This window comes from Scyliorhinus torazame, chromosome 6, assembly GCF_047496885.1.
Source record: "Scyliorhinus torazame isolate Kashiwa2021f chromosome 6, sScyTor2.1, whole genome shotgun sequence".
NCBI classification, from domain to species: Eukaryota; Metazoa; Chordata; class Chondrichthyes; order Carcharhiniformes; family Scyliorhinidae; genus Scyliorhinus; species Scyliorhinus torazame.
The window spans coordinates 158,756,547-158,776,188 of NC_092712.1; the positions used below are offsets into that span (position 1 = coordinate 158,756,547).

At 45.4% G+C, this 19,642-nt stretch overlaps 1 protein-coding gene and 1 pseudogene across 1 annotated transcript in view; one reads left to right on the plus strand and one right to left on the minus strand.

Annotated features, from left to right (window-relative positions):
• Nucleotides 1-19,642, plus strand: part of gabbr2 (gamma-aminobutyric acid (GABA) B receptor, 2) — a 1,455,116-nt gene that overhangs the window by 692,188 nt on the left and 743,286 nt on the right. The gene's annotated exons all lie outside the window — the stretch shown is intronic.
• Nucleotides 1,705-1,910, minus strand: LOC140425960 (U2 spliceosomal RNA; annotated as a pseudogene).

The window sequence follows — 19,642 nt, forward strand, 5'->3', positions numbered from 1 at the left end:
AAACAGTTCTAAAGGAACTTGATGACAGAAGAGAACTGCTTAATCAATAAAAGTATCATCTTTACCTGAGTATGTAAGAGGAATGAAAGCTGTATGTTTATTGGACATGTTGTTTAATGGGAACTAATATGTCAACTGTTAAGAAACTGCATGTAATCTGTAAGTGATATAACTTAACTGTTTGACTGTTTGGTGGTGGAAGTGGGTTAACCACGGGTGGAATTTGTCAGCCTCTTCCACCAGCGGATTTCCCGGTCTGGCAAAGTCGATGGACCTTTGAATGACTCACTGCAGTTTACGGCCCCGCCCTCACCGCTACAGGTCTCTGTTTATCTCAAAGGAAAAGAATATCACAGAAGGTATTATTTCTTTAATCTTAGAAATCGGAATCTCCAAAAGATGTGATAAATGAGCAGTGGTCACTACTTCAGAAAGAGAAAAATAAGGAGCAGAAAATCACAAAAGACCACCTGCAAAATTTAATTCCATGCCTGCTAGAAGCTAGGCAGGGTGGCAAAACAATTATAAATTATAAATATTTTAGAGGTGTCAACCTAAGACTTGAAAAGGTGACCAGGTGTGAGCATCAAGGATGAATATCATGACAGAGATACATTTTTTATGAGCTTGGCTTCTAATGTCAAAACAAGAAAGAGATTCCTTGTCCAATAGTTCTGACGTATCTTCTGCTTAGCAGAATCTGGGTGTGCATGACAGCTGGCAGTCATCAATGTTTGAGATGCATTTTAAGTAAAGAAATAGAGCACAATATTTCTTACAGATACAATAGCATTTGGGAAACTCTGAAAAAACAAAGTTTGACTTGAGAAAGAAAAGCAGAGTTGGATCTCAAGCTTCCAAAGAGTAGATTGTAAGGACCCAACCAGGAATACATTCCTCCCACTCTATTTATACAAATATACAAAATCTACAGACAATAAAAGAGCTCTTGGTCCATCAATCCTGCCCCAACATTACTAAAGAATATGCTTAAATACTTCCTTCCATCTCCTCTCTCTGCAGCCAAATGTTCGTGTGTGAGAGACACAATCACAGGGGAAAAACTCAGGGCCAACAAAGAAAAAGGATGTTGGGTGCATTATAAGTATGGTCTCCAGTGGGAAAAGTGATGTGATTCCTGCTGGACGGATCGGTGCGGTTCAGATCACAATCTACCCACACTTCGACATTTATTGGAGGTTGGGGAGATTTACACCATGAATGTGGTGTGCACGATCTAAAGATGCTGGAAAGGCTAGCTTTTCAGAGATCAGGGCACCTTGATCTTAAGACAATTAGCTGGTAATTTAGGGGTTGAACAGACGGAAAGAAAATACTGCTCACAGCAGAGTAAGAGGGATATGCCCACAGCATGAGTTACCTTGCCCCATTCAGACTTAAGCCTCGTTAGTGGGAATACACAGGATGCCCCACTCAGCCAGGATGATCCACTCAAGATCCATTGTCACCCGGAACAACCTTGTTTGACCAGCCAACAGCCCACCACATAGTCTGATGATCTATTTGTCTATCAGTGGAAGGTTAGTTGCATATGAACGCTCTGTTCTTTTGTCTGAACGGGAGTGCGCAATCAGCCAAGATAACGATAAGGGATTCAAGTCTGACCAACTTAGTGGGGACCCTTTGTTTGAGAGGTAGGCAGAGCTAAGAGACAGAAAGAGGAAGAAATGCTTTTTCTTTTTTTATTATTACTTTTTCTGAGTTACAAAGCCAGGACTCAGAGTGTGGAAAGGGGCGAACCCCTCATCCAGCTCCTTGCCTGCTCCAAAAACCCATTCAAATTCAAATTGAATCCAATTCATGGTCCCCACAAGAGAGACATACCAGATCTGAGCCAAAAGGCAGAGCAAATACTACACTTGATCTTAGCCAAAAGGCCGAGAAGCGATAAGAAATGCTTTTTCGAATTGTGACAGCAGTAGGCTGTGGAGGTCATCCAGAGAGGTCATGAAGGAAGCTGCTCCAGATACAGAGTTTCGAAAACAGTTCTAAAGGAACTTGATGACAGAAGAGAATTGCTTAATAAATAAAAGTATCATCTTTACCTGAGTATGTAAGAGGAATGAAAGCTGTATGTTTATTGGACATGTTGTTTAATGGGAACTAATATGTTAACTGTTAAGAAACTGCATGTAATCTGTAAGTGATATAACTGAAATAAAAATGTAAATATTGTTTTATTTTGTTGTATTTTAATAAAGTTTGTTTATAAAATAACCAAGCCCTATTTTTTTATATTATCAGTACTGGAACGAATCGATCTTTCCGCACTGCATTACAATTTTAAAAAGTTATGGCATTAGGTCCAACCTCTTGACCTCTGTTGAGAGCTGACCAGGCATCCTTAACAGATATCCTTTTTTCTTCCCCGGCCTCATGTTAATGTGGCTATCATATATACCTGAATCATTTCCTCCTGGGAGGCATCAAATTGTCGAAATTACTGGTTTCGCCAGCCAATTATTGATTACAAATCACTTGAGCAAGATCCCTTCCCAGCTCAATTAAGTTATACTTATTTTTTATGCTTGATTGTACCATATTCTTTTCCATAACTATTCTAAATCTAATGATATGATCACTGTTCCCCACAGTCTTCCCCATTAAACCAGGCCCCATTTAATTCCCCAGCACTGCTTCCATCCTCACTGGAGTGGAAACATACTGATCAAGAATATTGCATAGAAACATAGAAAATAGGATTGGGAGTCGGCCATTGAATCTTTCAAGCCTGCTCCGCCATTCAAGTGCTCATGGTTTATTTATCTCAACACCATACTCTTATGCACTCCCCATACCCGTTGACACCTTTAGAATCTAGAAATGTATCTTTTTCCTTCTTAGATATATTTAGTGATTTGGCCTCCACAGCCATCTGTTTAGAGAATTCCACAGGTTTGCTACCCTCTGAGAGAAGAGAATACTCCTAATCGTAGTTCCACATTGCCTACTCCGTATCCTGAGACTGTGACCCCTTGTTCTAGAGACGACAGCCAGAGGAAAGAACATCTCTGCATCCAGTCTGTACAGCCCTGTCAGAGATTCCCACTCATTCTTATGAATTCCAGTGAATGCTGACCCAGTAGACCCAATCTCTCCTCATACGACAATCCTGCCATCCCAAGAAGCAGGCTAGTGAACCTCAGTGCACTCCCTCTGGGTCAAGCATATCTTTTCTTAGTTAAGGAGACCAAAGCTGCATACAATGCTCTAGGCGTGGTCTCACCAAGGCCCTGTAGAGATGTAGGAAAACATCCTTGCACCTATACTCAAGTCCTCTTGCAGTGAGGCCAACATACCATTTATCACTTTAACTGCTTGCTGTACCTGCATGCTTGCTTTCAGTGACTGGTGTATGAGAACACCAGAGTCTCTTTGCATGTCAACATTTCCTAATCTATCACTATTTAAATAATACTCTGCCATTCTGTTTCTCCATCCAATCTCTTGTCCATTGGTAGGAATTCATCCCTTTCCCCGACCTTTGCACTGTTTCTGTCTATATTAGGTTAATTGAAATTTCCCATTATCACTGCTCTGTAGTTCCTGCATTTTATCTGCAATTAGCCTTAAGCCTTTCTGCTCTATCTCCTTCTCACTATTCAGTGGCCTGCAGTATAACCCAGGAGCATGATAATTCCTCTATTGCTCCTTACTTCAAACCACACAGGTTCTGTCTTTGGCTCTTTATCTATATCATCCTTTCCAGCCCACGAAAACTTATTTTAATCAATGCTTCTTTCTCTCTCTATCTTTCCTGAATACCTTCTACTTATCGCAAGGAATATTAAGTTCCCAGTTGTCCCTTTCATGTGGGGAATTATCCCTGAAGCACACCAATGTTACCGGCATTTTTGTACATAAATTTCAAACCAGCTCAGACAGCTTTGCCTTGCTCCCTGTCTGAATGGAACTAATCTTAACTCTCGCGATAAAAGCAAATTACTGCAGATGCTGGAATCTGAAACAAAAGAGAAAATGCTGGAAAACCCAGCAGGTCTAGCAGCATCTGTAGGGAGAGAAAAGAGCACACATTTTGAGTCCAATAACTCTTTGTCAAAGCCTCTAGTGATGTTTGTCTCCCCCAATCTTCTGTACACCTATTTTCTTTACCATAGTGCTTAAATTTTTTTAACCAGGAAACAATATGAGGGTAAATTATACTCAATAAAAGTAAAACAATTTCCAAATTGAAAATACAGAACTCATTACTGAAACCTATAATTGGATTTCATATGAATGCAAACTGACATTTAATGACAAGCCACTCAAATAGCATGTATGTGTGATATAGTCGACGATTCAGGAAAGGTCCATTGGAATGCTTCTAGCAAGTATATTTCCAGTGTCATTATTTCATTCCTTTCTAAATTACTTTAATCTGATCTGCGACAAGAGTGCTGGCTAATCAAAATCCTCTTGGATTGCAGTAGCAGCACTAATTTTTCCCCAAGTATTGTTAAATAGGAAACAGCTCATACCCGTTCATTATCTGCTGTTATTCTAGAAAGAGAACTATTGTAAGAACTACATTGCATACAATATCCTTAATCTTACCACAAGTGTGGATGAAGTACCACTTTGTTTGTTAGAAGCAATTGATTTATGAATGCAAGACTCATCAGGCAGCTTTCTATGAAATTATGCAAAACAGGAAGGAAATAGTCTCCTGGAGTGTTAATATTCATTATGAAAAATCCAACAGTGTTTCCAACAGTGTGTGCGAAGATATCCCTTTCACAGGCTGATACCAAATTGCACATCATACCCATCTCAATTGCTTATAAACTTTAGTGGGCTGTGCCTTCTATGTTCGTATTATTGTCCTACTTAGCTGTGAATTGACTTAATTGACCAAATATGCAACAGCTTGATTGAAACTTGGATTTACTAAGTTTCAGTTGAGCTATAAAATGGGAGTTTGTTGGAATTTTTATAGCTTTGTACATTTTCATGAAGTGCAATGTCACTGGCTTCCATGTTGCCGCTGCTGCCAATCTGCTTGGCATTGAAATGGATTCATAAACCAATGAAACTTTCTGCATACAGGTTTACTGAGATGCAGTCCGTTCATTAGAACAGGCGATAGGAACTGAAATAAGTTGATCTGTAATATCATACAATATGTAACCTCAACTTGTCATTGATTGGAATTAAAGTTTCTATTTTTATTGTTTCATTACTATTGATTGTATTTCCCATAGCGTGGCTCTTCTTTCCTTAAAGGCCTGTGTACTAAACTGTTTAATTGCAGACAGGAATGAAATAAAATGACTGGATACCTGATAAAAATAAATTGCAAGCAATATTATCAGCTGATCCCATTATGTTACAAATGGAAGTGTTTCCTTACTTGTCAACTGATTCATTTGATGTTGAATTTCTCTGCTTATGACCTGGGGTGAATTCGGCAGCAACTGCAGGGAGGTACATGTACACTATTACAGTTCCTCAAAAGCACTGGGTCTGGTCGAACTTTTCACGGGCCGGACTCTTAAGTGTATGATATTTGGAGATGAAACAAAGTTCGGTGGAATTGTAGACAGCCTAGGTGATAGCATAAAATTGCAAGGAGATATTGATAGACTAGGTGAATGGGCAAAATTGTGGCAGATGGAATTTAATGTAAGCAAATGTGAGGTTATCCATTTTGGACCAAAAAAGGATGGAGCAGAGTATTTTCTAAATGGAAAGAGGTTGGGTACAATGGATGTCCAAAGAGACTGGGGGGGGGGGGGGTTCAGGTGCACAGGTCGTTAAAATGCCACGAACAAGGCAGAAAATAATCAAAAGGCTAATGGAATGCTGGCCATTATATCTAGAGGATTAGAATATAAAAACACCTGGGTTATGCTGCTGCTATACAAACCCTGGTTAGACCCCAGTTTGAGTGCTGTGATCAGTTTTGGACACCATACATATTTTGGCCTTGAGGGAGTCCAACATAGATTTACAAAAATGATATCTGGATTAAAAGGGTTGAGTTACAAAGGGAGATTATTCAAATTAGACCTGTTTTCGCTAGAATTTAGAAGTTTAAGGGGTGATCTGATCAAAGTATTCAAGATATTAACAGGGAAAGATAGGGCTATTTCCACTGGTTGGAGTCATACCAAAAACAAAAGAAGGTGGTTGTTGGAGGTCAATCATCTCAGCCCCAGGATATTGCTGTGGGAGTTCCTCAGGATAGTGTCCTAGACATGAGCAGTTTCAGTTGGTCACTAATGACCTTCCTCCCATCATAAGGTCAGAAGTAGAAATATTCACTCCATATTAACCAGGTACCATTCACAATTCTCCTGATATTTAAGCAATCTGTGCTTGCATACAGCTCAGTCTGGACAGCATTCAGACTTGGGTTGATAAGTGGCAAGTAACAGTCATGCCACACAAGTGTCAGGCAATAACCATCTCCAACAGGAGAGAATCTAACCATCGCCCCTTGGCATTCAAAGGCATTACCCTCGCTGAATCCTCCACAATCAACATTTACGGATTAGCATTGACCAGAAACTGAACTGAACCAACCATATAAATAATGTATCTATAACAATGGTCAGAGGCTATCGGCGGGATTCTCCGGGCACCCTCGCCGGGCGACCGAAAATTCCCACCTTTACATGGTCTGCATCCCGCCTGCGGCGATCTTGTGGGGGGCATGGCCAAAGAATCCAGCCCTATGAATTCTGTGGTGAGCAACTCATCTCTTAACTCTATAAAACCTGTCCACCATCAAAGGTCACAAATCAGATGTAAAATGGCTTGTGTGGATTAGTACAGCACCAACAGCACTCAAGAAGCTCAAAACTGCCCAAGTCAAAGCATCCTGCTAGGCCGACATCCCATCCACCACATTTAATGTCACTCGCAACAACAGTGACACAATATGGCAATAGTATACTCATGAAGGGCAAATGTTTACATGGCCTAGTTGGGCAGAGTGGCCTGTTTATATCCTGCAACTACTATGGGGGTGATTCTCCGATATTGAGGTCAAATGTTCGCGCCGTCGTGAATGCCGTCGTGAGACGACCTATTCTGGCACCCACAGGGGGCCAGCATGGCGTTGGAGCGGTTCACGCCGCTCCAGCGTCCTTACGCGATGCCAAATGGGCGCCGTGCCAACCCGCGCATGCGCAGTTGGGGCAGCCCAATCCTGCGCATGCGCAGTTGGACCGCGCCATCCTGCGCATGCGCGGGGAACATCTTACGCACGCGGCCCCTCACCAACATGGAGCCGGTGTTCTGGGGCCGTGCGCGGAAGGAGGTAGGGCCCGGGGGGGGGGAGAGGCCGGCCTGCCGATCTTGTGGGCCCCAATCGCGGGCCAGACCCCATCGGAGGCCACCCCGGTGAAGGAGCCCCCCCCCACAGGCCGCCCCCCAGCGTTCCGCAGAGTTCCCACCGGCAGCGACCAGGGGTGGACAGCGCCGGCGGGAACCTTTCGTGTCATAGCGGCCGCTCAGCCCATCCGGCCAGAGAATCGCCACTCGCCGGTTCTCCGAGCGGCCCAGTGCGAATCGCGCGGCGCTGGTTTCCGGGGGATGGGAGAATCGCGTGCAGGGGTCGGGGCGGCGTGGCGTGATTCGCGCGGTTTCGGGGGGGGGGGGTGGAGAATAGCGCTCCATATATTTATATAATTGAATGTTTTTGATTTTCCAACTGTTCCAATGGAGACTGTCAATTCCAATATTCTAGCATTACACCAGACAACAGTACGTTTCAAATTCTCATACCACCTAAATCATATCAGCTTTTACTGCAAATAGTCACAGAGGAGATTACAGGAACTATAATACGGAGAAAACCATCACTTCATATTTTTTGCACGCCACTTGCTTCATTGTTCTGTGTAGTACTGTTCTGGTTTTAACCTAATCAAGTCTTTTTCAGTCCTACTTTTCTGCAGGATGTTGACAATTAAAAAGTGTTCTTAAATACTTACTTAGTGCAATCCGAACAGCACTGTGGGTTTACCTACACCACACAGATTACATCTGCAGTTCGGGATGGACAATAAATGCTGGCCTGGCCAATGACATCCACACCCCATTAACAAATAAAAAATGTGAGTGCTGTTAGTGTTCAGCTGATTGGCCTTGTGATTAATGGCTGTCTAATGGTCATTGAGAAGAACCATTAAACAAAAATTAGCTGCACTGTCATTGAACGATCAATCATCATCGTGACACAGACACCTATTTTTTCTCCAATCAACCATTTCCAACCCTGGTCTCTCAGACTGTGATGTATTTGTACTGTGTGCAGCTTTGCTATTCTGTTACATATCAAATGTGAATTTGCCAACAATCCGTGCGAAAATGGTTAAATAGTGACAGTGAATTCAGCAAAGCAGCAAATTGGCTTTGGTCCAGCTAGGTAATCAATTTGAAACTGAGTTGTCTGCAAAAGAATTCATCTACTTAGTTTCTTTGCTGTGAAAGATGGGTAGCGGGATTCTCCACTCCCACGCCCAAGTGGCCTCGCCGTCGTGAATGCCGTCGAGGTTCACGACGGCGCGGGACGGCCCCTGTCCCGACCGATTCAGGCCCTGGCAATGCGTCAGTATCGGGGCCGCGTCATCTACACGCGGCAGGCCTTGTCGCCCGCGTAAAAGCGGCGCCGCATAACGGGCGTCATCCGCGCATGGGCGGGTTGGCTGGCGCCAACTCGCGCATGCGTGGTTGTCGTCCTCTCTAAGTCCGCCCCGCAAGAAGATGGGGGACGGATCTTGCGGGGCCGCGGAAGGAAGGAGGTCCTCCTTCAGAGAGGACGGCCTGACGATCGGTGGGCACCGATCGCGGGCTACCCCACATTCCAGGTGAAGTCCGGTGCAGGATCCCCCCCCCCGCCCCCGCCGGTTGCTGAATTCTCCGGCACCGGAGATTCCGCGGGGGCGGGAATCGCGCCGCGCCGGTTGGTGGGCCCCCCCCGCGATTCTCCGGCCAGTCCCGCAGCTAAAATGCCTGCCCCACCGGCGTAGATTAAACCACCTACCTTACCGGTGGGACAAGGCGGCGCGGGCGGGCTCCGGGGTCCTGGGGGGCCGCGGGGCAATTTGGCCCCGGGGGGTGCCCCCACGGTGGCCTGGCCCACAATCGGGGCCCACCGATCCGCGGGCGGGCCTGTGCCATGGGGGCACTCTTTTCCTTCCGCCTTCGCCACGGTCTCCACCATGGCGGAGGCAGAAGAGACTCCCTCCACTGCGCATGCGCGGGAATGTTAGCAGCCGCTGACGGCATTCCCGCGCATGCGCCGCCCGGAGATGTCATTTCCGCGCCAGCTGGCGGGGCGGAAATTCATCCGGCGTGGGCCTAGCCCCTTAAGGCTGGGGCTTGGCCCCCCAAGATGCGGAGCATTCCGCACCTTTGGGGCAGCGCGATGCCCGACTGATTTGCGCCATTTTGGGCACCAATCGATGGACATCGCGCCGAAACCGGAGAATTTCGCCCCAGGACACCATTTTTAAACGGCATCCCAATCTCTGAGGCCCCCAAAATAATCCCCGACCACCCCGTGCCCGAACGCACTTCGGGAGGGTCCTCACCACCAACCCCCTGACCGCCCGCAACTATCCAGCACCCAGACCGGGCAACCCCACTCCGACCCTGCATGTGCAAAAAATGCCAGCTTGGCACCTTGGCAATGCCAACTTGCACCGTGACAGTGCACATGCCATTTGGCAGTGCCACATGGGCTCCTTGGCAGTGCCATGCTGGCACCCAGGTGGCTCTGCCAAAGTGCCAAGCTGGCACTTCCAGGGTATCTAGGTGGCATCAGCAGCTCCAGGGTATCAAAGGGCAGCAGCTGGGGCCTCCTATCCCCTGGGAGCCCCCATGAGTGCCGTTCCGTCTGGTCCTTGTTTGTGGGGACCAGTGCTGAACAGCGCTCGCCTGAGGTCTCTGAGGTGAAGGGGTTCAATCCCAAATCCTCAGGTACCTTGGGATCTGCAAATTAGTGTGAGTCCATTGTGGCGTCTGATCTCGCGTAGTGTTGCGAGCCGGGAAGATCCCGGGAGCGGGGTCTACCGCCATTCATCGGCCATGCTGTGCTGCGGCAAGCTGCTTTTCTGGCGCAGCATGCCACTGGATCGCACCCTAAGTGCCAGAGTGAAAACTGGAGTGATTGACCGCTGGTGCTATGAGCGTACCCAACTTGCCATTCAATATGCCTTTCATAATGTTTTTACCCAGGATCAGGTTTTCCATGCCATTCAATGGCATGCTGGGGTTCTCACTGGACCTGAGAGGGGTGGGACGTAATTTCTCTTAGAGGCCCCACTCCTCAGAGAGCGGGGTGCCATTTGTAAAGGGTGCCTTGATCTCAGAATGCTGCTGTTTATATAGCTATCCAGGGGTTGCATTAACTCAGAGGAGCAACTGCTCTTTGAACTATAGTTATTTTAAAGAGGCTGTTTCTTTGTTCTGAGAGCTATACAAATAAATACCATGGGTGGGATTCTCCATCCCGCCGCGCCACATTTCTGCCTCACCCCGCCGGCGGGATGCTCCGTTATGCCGGCCGGTCAATGGGTTTCCCATTGTGGGGCAGCCCCACGCTGTCGGGAAACTCCCGGGATTCCAGCAAAATGGAGCATCTCGCCGGCGGAGAATCCAGCTCCATTAATCCTCCCTTTGGGACTGTCTGGGTTTGTCAATCAAAAACCTTGTAAAAGGCAATGATCTGTGAAGTTGAATGTAAACAATGCAGTTCAAAGCTTTTAGGCTTGTAGGCGTATAAACTGGCTAGATAAAGTTAAAGGATAATGAAATTGCCTGTGAGAAAACCATGCTTCTACCACATTAAAGGGAATACGTTCACCTTCATCTCACAGGTCTTTGAACTTGGCATGCTGACAGATGGTTTAAAGGGTTTAAGGCTGTAGATAGGAAGAATGACACTCTATCGTCGGATACTTTAATTTTGAGATACTGACAGACTGTTTAAAGGGTTTAAAGCCCTGCCGTTAATTGAATTCAGATTAGGGTTTCTGACTCCTTTGCATGTTCTCGCTGTGCCTGTGTGGGAAGCTCATTGGGAACCTTATTAGGGCGAACTGGAAGACTCACAACAGGCTTCATGCCTGGCTGAAACTCGTTTTTTGTCTGATGCCCAATTCACTGGGCATCAGGGTTCCCACCACTGGCTGGCGGCCTCAGAGAATCACCCCAGTGAGTTCACAAGTTAAACATAATGAAGGTTATGGAACAAAGGCCTTTAGCCACATGAATTCTCATTTGTTATACTTTACCATCTTTTTTTCTGTACTAGAATCTCTGCTTTCATATTTATCAATCTTATTCTACTACCTCTGGTTTCTTTTACCCAAGTTTCTGTCTGCACTTGTTTTCCCTTTTACATTTTGAAAACAATTTACATTGTTGCCAATAACAAACCATGTTGGTCGTTCCTCAAGCTTGCTTTTGCTATTAGTTAGAATGGTTATTCATGTGTTTTGAGAAAGCCAACTTTGTGTTGTTTTTCCCTAATATAATACATTCACTGACCATACTCCTCGACTTAAGCAGATGATATTTACAGTCTGGACTGTACATGGTGCAGGTCCAACCCATAACTGTTGCTTTACTGATTATAATAATAATCTTTATTAGTGTCACAAGTAGGCTTACATTAACACTGCAATGAAATGACTGTGAAAATCCCCTGGTCGCCACACTTCAGCACCTGTTCGGGTACACTGAGGGAGAATTCAGAATGTCCAATTCACCTGACAAGCATGTCTTTCGGGACTTATGGGAGGAAACCGGAGCACCCGGAGGAAACCCACACAGCCATGGGGAGAATATGCAGACTCCGCACAGACAGTGACCCAAGCCGGGAATCGAACCTGGGACCCTGGCGCTGGAAGCCAGAGTGCTAACCCCTGTGCCACCCTTAGTATTATTACAGTTGAATTGAATATCTATTTTCACCAATTGTGCAGTGCATATGGTGCCTTGAGCTGGACGGGGGCTTCATGAAAATGGCTCAGTAAATAGCATTGCTGAATGGAATATCATTGCAATTCGTAGAGGGGTGAGAATGCCTATCTCCATTGACCCCATTTGAATCAAGACAACTGTTAATAGAAGTCCGAATAACAGTGATCATAAACAGCTGTGTTGCAGATTGCAGGACTGAATGCAGCTGAGGAAAAAAATGTCAAAATGTGATTTTATTAATAGGCACTGACAACAGAAAACAATCACATTCAGAAAACAAATGCAATTGCTTTGGTATAACTCTTCAGCATTGCATTGTACCAATTATTAGGCGCTGATCCTTGGTCATACAGATAACGTCTTTGCAAGAATTATTGATGAAGTAATAAAAAGACAGAAGACCAAAAATATCATTGGAAAAGCAGACATCATAAGGAAGGGAGGAACACAGTAGCACGGTGGTTAGAACTGTTGCTTCACAGCGCCAGGGTCCCAGGTTCGATTCCGGGCTTGGTCTCTGTCTGTGCAGAGTCTGCCCATTCTCCCCGTGTTTGCATGGGTTTCCTCCGGATGCTCTGGTTTTCTCCCACAAATCCCGAAAAAAGATGTGCTGTTAGGTGAATTGGGCATTCTGAATTCTCCCTCTGTGTACCCGAATAGGCGCTGGAATGTGGTGGACTAGGAGCCTTTCACAGTAACTTCATTGCAGTGTTAATATAAGCCTACCTGTGACAATAAAGATTATTAAATTAACTTAAAACCATCACAGGCAAAGAGATAACATGGAAACTGGAAACTAATGGGACTATCGGCTGAAAAGCTCTGTCGACCCGAAAGCCTGCATTCCAGGGTTTTAAAGGAAGTGGTTTTCGAGATAATGGTTGTAATCTTCCAAAATTCCCATGATTTTTGAAAAGTCCAATGTATTGGAAAACTGTAAATGTACCACTATTCAAGGAAATATTCTGTTCAAATGTTGAAGCTATTTGGAGGTAGCTTCAAGTAACTCAAACTGACTGTGAAATTGTGTCACATAACGATCACTTTCACCGTAGAAAATCATAATACGATCGGGCAGCGTTAATGTGTTTTTTTTCAAATGGAAATCTTGTTTAACAAATGTATTTGTGTTCTTTCCTGGTTTACCTGGGTCATTGGATCGGATTGGATTGGATTTGTTTATTGTCACGTGTATCGGGGTACAGTGAAAAGTATTTTTCTGCGAGCAGCTCAAACAGATCATTTTGCACATGAAAAGAAAATACATAATAGGGCAACACAAGGTACACAATGTAAATACCTAGAAACTACCGGCATTGGGTGGAGCACACAGATATGTAGTGTTAATCAGGTCAGTCCATAAGACGGTCATTTAGGAGTCTGGTAACAGCGGGGAAGAAGCTGTTTTTGAATCTGTCTGTGCGTGTTCTCAGACTTTTGTGTCTCAATCTCATCCATTTCTGTGGTGACGGCCAGCTCTCTTGTCATGTTGACTCGGTACTTCGCTACTTGGTCAACCAACAACGTTTCCTGCTGGTAATATGGTTTTGGGCTGTAGCAATGGACAACTCTCATCCACATAAGTGGTCCACATATTTCCTGGCAATTATATCTTGTACATTCACTTTGTAAGACAGAGGTCCTGTCTTGGCTACAATTCCTGAGACCCAGCTTGGTCCATTTCCAAAATTTCTGACATACACTGGTTCATTTATTGCAAACAACATTGCTGTGTATCCTTTTCAGTGCTCTCCATCACTAGCATCATCCCCAGTACTTTTTTAAAATTGATATCTGTCTCGACTAGCAGCTTTCTCTGGATGGAAGGCCTCACACAAATGAAGCGATCGTTCAGGGTGACCCCAAAGTTGCAGTGCTCTGCGATTTGCCTAAGCTTCATAATGTAGGTTGCAATGGTCTCTCCTGGGGCTCTGTCTGGGAACTAAATTTAAAACACTGCAGGGTGACTGAGGGCTTTGGATGAATAAATATGCCATCACCAAATCCATTATCTCCATGAATGAACTCGAATCAGGCATGTTCTGGAACATGAGGCTGCAGATTAGACTATAGGCCTGGGTCCCACACGGGCTTAAAATGATTGCCTTCATCGTCCTCTCCTCTATTCCATTGGTCATAAAATAGACATGTCGATGTTCTATATACTGTATCCAATCTTGAATGGAGGCATCAAAAGGGGTCTAATCGACTGAATAGAGACATTTTTCCTGCAGTACACTTCTGTTTTACAACCTGACTTCAACCTCAATGGATTCTGCACTCACAATCTTGGGGCCATACATCCTGTGCTTTATCCTCTTTGCCAATATACTAACTTTGGCTCACCAACTGGGTATGAAACAATTCATGTTTGTTTACATCATACTATCTTACAGAGTCCTGCAGCTTTGTGGCTTCCAGTTAGCATCCGGAATCGATCTGAGGCAAAAGCCAAGCTTGCTAGGGTGAACTCCCCACCCTTGTCCCCGATTGTTTTTTCCAAGTCATGTGGCCGTATCGGCTGACCGTCCCTTAAAGGGGCCAAACACCAGACCTTTCTTGTGAACTGTGACACTAACCTAATGAGAAAGGTAAGACAGAAACTAATGAAGTGAGAGAGATGAAATCAGAGTGACGCCCATCTCCTGTAGAGACCTCCTGCTCTGTGTTACTGTCACTTGAATACAACCCTTTGTCGTGTGTTTTTTCAACCCAACCAAGGAAATGAGATTATATTGGTGAGGATTTGGTGCTGACTGGTTCACAAAGCATAAAGGAGCTTGCTGAGTAGGTAGTGAATGAGAATGTGCCGCTTTCTTCGCAGAGGTCAACGAGAAGGATTCCCCTAACCTCTGAGTCGTGGGACCCAGACCTTGGGCTGGATTCTCTGCCCCGCTGCGCCACATTCCTATTTCACCCCGCCAGCTGGATGCTCCGTTACACCGGCCGGTCAATGGGGTTTCCCATTGTGGGGCAGCCCCACGCCGTTGGGAAACCCCCGGCTGCCGGCAAAACAGAGCATCCCGCCGGCGGAGAATACAGCCCCTTATGTTCTTGCCTACTGAGGATGTTTTAGTATCATCATGCTTACATGCAACCTTTGAGCTCAATCTCCAAGGATACATAGCAATTACCAACCAAACATCTATCTTCATTTCTGGCCTCGGTGAACCATGTGAAAACTTCACTAAGAATTGGTCAACTGCAAATCAGAATAGACAGTGCTGGGTATGTTGACCTCCCCAATATCGCAGCTGCAATGTATGCTGATGTTGTTCTTGCTTTGAATTTGACTAGTAATCCAACTGTTCAGTGGGGAAACAGCCCCAAGTGTCTGCGCAATGTTAGCAGCCGGGGCTTACCTCCCTGATGCTGCTGTATCTCAGGACATGTTGAGATTCCAGGAATCTTATGCTATCAGAACACCCACCTTGAAACAAAGGAGACACCAGGTTGCCCATAGCAAGGTCCACAATGCAGCCATCAGTGGTTTCCAGTTTTGACAAAGCTACTTCGAACCCCATGACTCTTTTGTAGAACATGAGCAGCCAGCTACCCACCTATAGTACTCGCCACAATAACTTTGCAACATGATCAACAGTATAACTTAACTAAACAAGTCTCTCGTTGTGAGTAAAGGTTAATCAGAAATAGCTTTTAATTCCAATAAACCACATGTGTGTATTTTGCTAAAGTCTTTCAGTATTTCCTATCGGTATAATCTTATTTTCTATTATTTCATTTTTAGGGACCAAAATTAGACATTGTATTCTAAATGAGGCCTAATCAAGGACTAATACTAAATAGTATTTCTAGCTATAGGAGGTCTTGTGGTGCAGTTGGTTTCATCCCCAGTGGGTGCTAGAAGCTCTGGGTTCAAGTTCCACCCTAGGACTTGATGGCCAAGGAAAGGTATATATATAACTTGGCTAAATAGGTTGAGCGGCAGCTTGTGAATCCTGCCGAAGACGTCAGTGACTGCTGGTAAGAGCGACAATGATCCTGGTCAACCAAACTTGTTGTGGAGTGGCACCCTAAAGCCAGAAGCCCCAACACAGCCTAGTGACCTGTTCCAAAAATAACTAGCTATGGAAACAGATGAAAGTCTGTTCTAGTGCACCACTAGATGTGGGAAGAGAATTGGAATTCCTAGCTATATTTTTACATGTCCTATTAATGCATTCTATTTGCATTTGTAATAACCTTGTGTATCAATAATGGATCTTCAATAACTCATACACGCTCACCCCAAGTGTTTCTCTTATGCTTGAGCATGCAGCCAACTATGGTGCATATATGCTTGCTGTTGTTCCTGCCCAAGTGCATAAAGTTAATCTAGATATAAAAAAATCTGTTATGTACAAGCTCATTTCGCATCACAATCTAATTTTTTTAATTGAAGTGCTTACACCCACATATATTTTTGATATCATTTGCAAACTTGCAAATAATTCTTTCTTCAGTTTGCCCTAGATCATTGATGAGAATGGGGGAGAGAAATTGTCCTAATGCTGAACCAAGCAGGACTCCACAGACACAAGAATTGATATTGTTATGACAATGAGATAAATACCAGACTCTAGCAACCTAAATATAAGAACAAGTAGCCATGGGGCAGAATTTTATATTGATCGAACGGGTATGTGCACAACACAGAAGTGATTTGTTATGTTCTAGGTGTAACATAAGCGGCTTCCTTGTGGTGCACTTGACAAAGGAAGGTTCAGACGTGGAGATAACTTCAACACATTTATTAAACTACACTTCTATTACTCGGGTTCGACACTACTGCTAATCCTACTATAGCTACCCAGACTGACTAACCAGTTGCTGCAATCCACGTGGTGGGAGTGATATTGAATCAACCCTGTGTCTCTACTCACTGACCGTCTCCACTGGAAAGAGGCAGATCATGTGTGTCGTGTCCTTTATATATGGGTTGGTATAATGCCCTCTTGTCGTCGTGTCACCTCTGTGTGTATCGTGAATGTCCATTGGTCGTGTCCTATCTGACTGATCTATTGGTTGAGTGTGTGTGTGTGATGTTTCTGGTGCTCGCTCTAGTGTCTAGCTAGCCTACATGTATTTACATTGATGCACATCACCACATCCCCCCTTTTTTATATGTTACATATTTTCTGCACACTTTGAGAAAATTGAACAAAAAACAGGTAGATAGGTTAAGGTCTATACAAGTCATGGGACCAGTGATTAAACAATAAGTCCAAATCATTTGTGTGAGTCCAAAAACCATCAATCATCATGGTCAAATGTCACTCTTGGTTATGAACGCCATCAACGTCCCTGTACCACAAGAACCAAGAAGTGGTCAAATCACTTCGCTGTCTGATTTGGAGTCCCTTTCTTTTTTAATGTTTGTGATGGTGCTGTCGGATGGCATCTTGTAGCTGATAAGGTGTTGACATTGAAGAGGGACCTTAAACAATATCATTCGAGGACATGGATGTGCCATATGTTGATGTTGGATAAGACTGTACATACTGGTTCTGACCACATGCTGTGTAGGAAGGGTGATCCTGCTGAGAACCGTTGAAGCTTGTCGAATTGGAAACAGAATTGCTGCTCGCATCAATACTTGGTGATGGTGTGAAACTAGAACCTTGCATCTGATAGGAATATGCCATCTGGCCAGGCTGGGGTGCAGCAAATCCTGGGCTGTAACTAAGGCATCCAGTCTGTAGTGCAGATTGCGCTGGCGGTAGTCCTCCTTCGGTTTTGATTCCATTAGTGGGCAATCCGTAGTGCTGGCCAGTTTGAGAATATGCTGCATAGACTGCTGGCTGCTGCATGCCTGAATACTGGGTTTGTCCAGTCATTGGCTGCACTGCTGGTGTGGAAGAAATGTGTGGATATAGCTGTGGTGAACATTGGTATATTCCTCTTGGACTGTAGTTGCTGCTTGTTATTGCTGACCCAGTGTAATTGTTTCGTGATCCATCTCCTGTCATTGTGGCATCTGCTGTCACCCTGAGCGTGCCATCACTGAGGTTGCGGCACTTCCTGTCTGGAGTAAAGTCTGGCTTACGTGAATCGGAGTCGGTGTTTGGTTGCTCCCCATCTGGAGTCTGGTCTGTTTTAACTGAGTCAGTGTTGGATTATTGATGCTCCCCGTCCGGAGTCTTAGCAGGTTCACTGGAGTCAGCTGAGATTTCTTGAAGCTGCACGTCTGGAGTCGGAACATGCAGGAATGCATTGACTTGTGGAGAGGTTTGAGCGAATGAGGGTGGAAGTATCGTGGTGTCACCGGAGTCACCAGTGGTCTCACAGTGATCGTCGAGTGCCTCTGTACACACTAGCTGAGGTCTGTCACTTTGCACATCTTGCATGGGAAATGGGATGCTGTCGTCACGCGTCTCACATGCCGTGGGTAGAGCCTCAGTAGCTGCTTGTTGTTCACTTCGGTTGGGTGAATTGTCAGAGTCTTCATCTGGTGGCGCAAACAATGTGGGTGGACTGTCATTGTCTTGCTGTTGTCCTTCATTTGGGCTTGGACTGTCACCGTCGCTTTGTTCTTCACTGTAGCATGATAGACCGCCATGGTCGTTCTGCTGAGCACTGGAGTGTGGTAGACTGTCATAGTCTTCTTGCTGTTTACTTGAGCATGGCAGTCCTGCATCGTCTGCCGCTAGTTGGTCAGAGGAGGTTGCTAGACCCTCATGGTCTTGTTCCTGCAAGGACTGCACATTGGAGTCTTGCGTTGCTTCTATCGTGGAGGCTGTCCATGAGCTCGCTGCGAAAGCTTGTGACACTGGAGTCAAGTCTTGTGTGTGCAAGGACTGCGCGTCGGAGTCTTGCGTTTCTTCTTTCGTGGAGTCTGTCCACGAGCTCGCTGTGGAGGCTTGTGACACTGGAGTCACTTCTTGTTCATGCAAGGACTGCGCTCTGGAGTCTTGCGTTTCTGCAATTGTGGAGTCAGTCCACGAGCTCGCTGTGGAGGCTTGTGACACTGGAGTCACTTCTTGTTCATGCAAGGACTGCTGTGTGGAGTCTTGCGTGTCTACTTTTGTAGAGTCGAGAATCCTGAGCGGTGCGGGGACCATGCTCTGTGTGGCAGCAGGCCGCTCTCTGTGGGCTTGTACCGCTCTCTGTGTCTTGGTGTCAGGCCGCAGCATAATCCTGCACTCACGAGTCGGGATGTCATATCTGCTGGGCTGAAGATCCTCAAATCCGAAGAACACGTCGTCGGGGTCGTCAATGTGCAACACGTCTAGTTGCGGATCGGATTTGGTACTGGGGTAGCCTCCCAAGGTGAAAGGTTCGTCTGAGTCGTTGTCTTCCAAGACCACATCATCACGTTTTGTGTCGGAGCTGGCATTGGGCTCGTGTGGTCCAGAGAAAATGTAAAGGTCGGTATCGAAGTGTTCAAGGTCAGAACCATCGGTTTGGTGATAGGTAACTGCTTGTTGCAGGGTTCTTCGGAGGTTAATTTCCTTTCCTGGTTCAATTTGAGGCATTGTGCTGTTATTCCAGGTAAAGGTTGTTTTACGGCTTTAAAAGATTTTTTCTTTGATTTGGGACGTTTCCCCTTTAAATGGGCGTGGTCCGGGTCCTCTAATGTCATGACGCACGTGACATCATACGTAGGAAGCGTTTGCGCATGCTTAAATCGCTGTTCCTGGATTGGGGGCCGTTTTCGTGATTGCGCATGGGCGGCGTCTCG